The sequence below is a fragment of the Schistocerca americana genome, unplaced genomic scaffold (assembly GCF_021461395.2).
Source record: "Schistocerca americana isolate TAMUIC-IGC-003095 unplaced genomic scaffold, iqSchAmer2.1 HiC_scaffold_350, whole genome shotgun sequence".
NCBI lineage: Eukaryota > Metazoa > Arthropoda > Insecta > Orthoptera > Acrididae > Schistocerca > Schistocerca americana.
Genome location: NW_025726072.1, coordinates 115001 through 120000, shown reverse-complemented (window position 1 = coordinate 120000; position 5000 = coordinate 115001). Strand labels below are relative to the sequence as shown.

The following is a 5000-nucleotide window of genomic DNA, read 5'->3' as shown; positions in this document are numbered from 1 at the left end:
TGTTGCGCCTTAACCTAACCCATGTTGCGCCTTAACCTAACCCATGTTGCGCCTTAACCTAACCCATGTTGCGCCTTAACCTAACCCATGTTGCGCCTTAACCTAACCCATGTTGCGCCTTAACCTAACCCATGTTGCGCCTTAACCTAACCCATGTTGCGCCTTAACCTAACCCATGTTGCGCCTTAACCTAACCCATGTTGCGCCTTAACCTAACCCATGTTGCGCCTTAACCTAACCTATGTTGCGCCTTAACCTAACCTATGTTGCGCCTTAACCTAACCTATGTTGCGCCTTAACCTAACCTATGTTGCGCCTTAACCTAACCTATGTTGCGCCTTAACCTAACCTATGTTGCGCCTTAACCTAACCTATGTTGCGCCGTAACCTAACCTATGTTGCGCCGTAACCTAACCTATGTTGCGCCGTAACCTAACCTATGTTGCGCCTTAACCTAACCTATGTTGCGCCTTAACCTAACCTATGTTGCGCCTTAACCTAACCTATGTTGCGCCGTAACCTAACCTATGTTGCGCCTTAACCTAACCTATGTTGCGCCTTAACCTAACCTATGTTGCGCCTTAACCTAACCTATGTTGCGCCTTAACCTAACCTATGTTGCGCCTTAACCTAACCTATGTTGCGCCTTAACCTAACCTATGTTGCGCCTTAACCTAACCTATGTTGCGCCTTAACCTAACCTATGTTGCGCCTTAACCTAACCTATGTTGCGCCGTAACCTAACCTATGTTGCGCCTTAACCTAACCTATGTTGCGCCTTAACCTAACCTATGTTGCGCCGTAACCTAACCTATGTTGCGCCTTAACCTAACCTATGTTGCGCCTTAACCTAACCTATGTTGCGCCTTAACCTAACCTATGTTGCGCCTTAACCTAACCTATGTTGCGCCTTAACCTAACCTATGTTGCGCCTTAACCCAACACACGTTGGGCCTTAACCCAACACACGTTGGGCCTTAACCCAACACACGTTGGGCCTTAACCCAACACACGTTGGGCCTTAACCCAACACACGTTGGGCCTTAACCCAACACACGTTGGGCCTTAACCCAACACACGTTGGGCCTTAACCCAACACACGTTGGGCCTTAACCCAACACACGTTGGGCCTTAACCCAACACACGTTGGGCCTTAACCCAACACACGTTGGGCCTTAACCCAACACACGTTGGGCCTTAACCCAACACACGTTGGGCCTTAACCCAACACACGTTGGGCCTTAACCCAACACACGTTGGGCCTTAACCCAACACACGTTGGGCCTTAACCCAACACACGTTGGGCCTTAACCCAACACACGTTGGGCCTTAACCCAACACACGTTGGGCCTTAACCCAACACACGTTGGGCCTTAACCCAACACACGTTGGGCCTTAACCTGCTCTGTAATTGTCATACGACGCGTTAAATTAGTGTAGTGTTGCCTAACTGCAACCCCCGCAATATAGTTTGCTACTCGCACTGCCCGGTCCCCAGAGTATCGCTTCATGTTAAACACCTTGCAGCTATACACTGTAATGCGGATGGCGGCAGGACGTACATGCTCAATGCCCTTCGCAGTTGTTCATTGGCATTCGCATGGCGAAGCACAGCCTACGTTGTGGTACGGCTTGTGGCAACTGTCCGCTGATGTTGTACGTCCAAATCACACACTGTACCGCACATTGGTCCTCATGTACTGAATGATACATCGTGGTACATGTGTGACCGTACCACGACTGCGCCAACAACGGCGAACCATACGGTCCAAATATTGTGCACTCAGCTACGTGTCGTCTCCCTATAAGAGCTGGATTGCAGTATGGTATGCCGTGGATGGCGATCAGCATGAGCCGTCTGTTGATGTAGTGGCGCGTGTTGTCAGACGTAGTCGTCTCTTCTCACACACCGTGATAGCATGGTGCACTGCGTTCCACATCTGCGACATGCGACAGAGGCCGGTTGACAGTCGTTCGCGCAATGGACATCGCATACGTACGGGGGCCACCTTCCACGTGTTCGCGAAGCGTGCACATGTTGTTGCGTGTATGTGGGCAGACATAGTGTGTCGTGACACCTGACACAGGCATGCAACAATCGTTGAATTTGCAAATGGCGATGGACGTCTACGTTTGCTGGTGACGTTACGCAAATGAAGAACTGGTAAACCGTTGTGGTGCGGTTGTTCTCGCTAGAGGTGAATCAGTGATGGCGACGATCGGTTGAGCTACCAACCGGTTGTTTCAGCGATACCCACCATGCCCACGAACGTGAATGGCATGTGGGTGTGAAGCGATACGCGGCGGTGGCTGGGTGGGACCGTCCCCGGCCGGTGAGGGGGGGCCTTCCGGCGTGCTGGCCGCGCGGTGCGTGGGCGCACGCGCTACAGCCGGCTGGTGGGGGCGGCCAGTGGCAGGCGCGCCGGCCGACGGAGGCGGCAGGCGGCGCAGCTGCGCGCCGGCGCACCCTGCACGCGGCGCCGTGCGGCCAAAGTAGGTCCTCGCGGGCCCGGTGCGAAGCGCGGTGGACATCTGCAGTGTGCTGGTCCGATTGAGGACTGTGTGCGCTGAGGATGCGCCGCCGCCCGGCGCTCGGCGCCGCGACGCCGTCTGCTGCTCGGTCGCCTCTGCGGTTCTCGCAGGTGGATTGTATCGCAGCTGTGCGGACGTGTTGGCGCGTGCGCTGTGCTGGGAGAGTTCGCTTCGGCACCCAAGTGGGGCTTTTGTCCTTCTGTGGCGCTGGCGTTGGAGCTGCCGGCCACCGTAGGTGGCGCGTGTTGTCTCCCGCCGGCAATGCCACGACAGCACGCTCCCGGGCCTCTGTCGGCAGCGGCAAGCTCAGTTGGGAGCACAGGTGGTCGCACCTAAAGCGTCTACTCGCCAAACTCCGGGCGATTGCGCCTCTCTCGAACCCGACCAAGTACTTAGGACGGCGCTGCGCGCCGCCGGGACCTGAGAGGGTTTCGAGGTGTATTGTGCAGGGGAGCTCAGCCTCCTCCTGTTTGCAGAATAATTGAGCGGACGCTTGCGTGTTCGCGCGGGCCCCCGGGACACACTCCCGGGCGGCCGGCTGCTCAGCTCTAGTTGACGCAGCTCCCTGGTTGATCCTGCCAGTAGTCATATGCTTGTCTCAAAGATTAAGCCATGCATGTCTCAGTACAAGCCGCATTAAGGTGAAACCGCGAATGGCTCATTAAATCAGTTATGGTTCCTTAGATCGTACCCACGTTACTTGGATAACTGTGGTAATTCTAGAGCTAATACATGCAAACAGAGTCCCGACCAGAGATGGAAGGGACGCTTTTATTAGATCAAAACCAATCGGTCGGCTCGTCCGGTCCGTTTGCCTTGGTGACTCTGAATAACTTTGGGCTGATCGCACGGTCCTCGTACCGGCGACGCATCTTTCAAATGTCTGCCTTATCAACTGTCGATGGTAGGTTCTGCGCCTACCATGGTTGTAACGGGTAACGGGGAATCAGGGTTCGATTCCGGAGAGGGAGCCTGAGAAACGGCTACCACATCCAAGGAAGGCAGCAGGCGCGCAAATTACCCACTCCCGGCACGGGGAGGTAGTGACGAAAAATAACGATACGGGACTCATCCGAGGCCCCGTAATCGGAATGAGTACACTTTAAATCCTTTAACGAGTATCTATTGGAGGGCAAGTCTGGTGCCAGCAGCCGCGGTAATTCCAGCTCCAATAGCGTATATTAAAGTTGTTGCGGTTAAAAAGCTCGTAGTTGGATTTGTGTCCCACGCTGTTGGTTCACCGCCCGTCGGTGTTTAACTGGCATGTATCGTGGGACGTCCTGCCGGTGGGGCGAGCTGAAGGCGTGCGACGCGCCTCGTGCGTGCTCGTGCGTCCCGAGGCGGACCCCGTTGCAATCCTACCAGGGTGCTCTTGAGTGAGTGTCTCGGTGGGCCGGCACGTTTACTTTGAACAAATTAGAGTGCTTAAAGCAGGCAAGCCCGCCTGAATACTGTGTGCATGGAATAATGGAATAGGACCTCGGTTCTATTTTGTTGGTTTTCGGAACCCGAGGTAATGATTAATAGGGACAGGCGGGGGCATTCGTATTGCGACGTTAGAGGTGAAATTCTTGGATCGTCGCAAGACGAACAGAAGCGAAAGCATTTGCCAAGTATGTTTTCATTAATCAAGAACGAAAGTTAGAGGTTCGAAGGCGATCAGATACCGCCCTAGTTCTAACCATAAACGATGCCAGCCAGCGATCCGCCGCAGTTCCTCCGATGACTCGGCGGGCAGCCTCCGGGAAACCAAAGCTTTTGGGTTCCGGGGGAAGTATGGTTGCAAAGCTGAAACTTAAAGGAATTGACGGAAGGGCACCACCAGGAGTGGAGCCTGCGGCTTAATTTGACTCAACACGGGAAACCTCACCAGGCCCGGACACCGGAAGGATTGACAGATTGATAGCTCTTTCTTGATTCGGTGGGTGGTGGTGCATGGCCGTTCTTAGTTGGTGGAGCGATTTGTCTGGTTAATTCCGATAACGAACGAGACTCTAGCCTGCTAACTAGTCGCGTGACATCCTTCGTGCTGTCAGCGATTACTTTTCTTCTTAGAGGGACAGGCGGCTTCTAGCCGCACGAGATTGAGCAATAACAGGTCTGTGATGCCCTTAGATGTTCTGGGCCGCACGCGCGCTACACTGAAGGAATCAGCGTGTCTTCCTAGGCCGAAAGGTCGGGGTAACCCGCTGAACCTCCTTCGTGCTAGGGATTGGGGCTTGCAATTGTTCCCCATGAACGAGGAATTCCCAGTAAGCGCGAGTCATAAGCTCGCGTTGATTACGTCCCTGCCCTTTGTACACACCGCCCGTCGCTACTACCGATTGAATGATTTAGTGAGGTCTTCGGACTGGTACGCGGCATTGACTCTGTCGTTGCCGATGCTACCGGAAAGATGACCAAACTTGATCATTTAGAGGAAGTAAAAGTCGTAACAAGGTTTCCGTAGGTGAACCTGCGGAAGGATC

General features: G+C 54.1%; 1 non-coding gene across 1 annotated transcript in view; it reads left to right on the top strand.

Moving 5' to 3' along the window:
* The first annotated feature begins 3094 nt into the window (after positions 1-3094).
* The window catches only part of LOC124580721, a 1910-nt gene continuing 4 nt past the window's right edge, over positions 3095-5000 (top strand). The window contains exon 1 of the ribosomal RNA XR_006973264.1: positions 3095-5000. This exon is cut by the window's right edge and continues 4 nt beyond it. This is a non-coding gene — a ribosomal RNA (small subunit ribosomal RNA).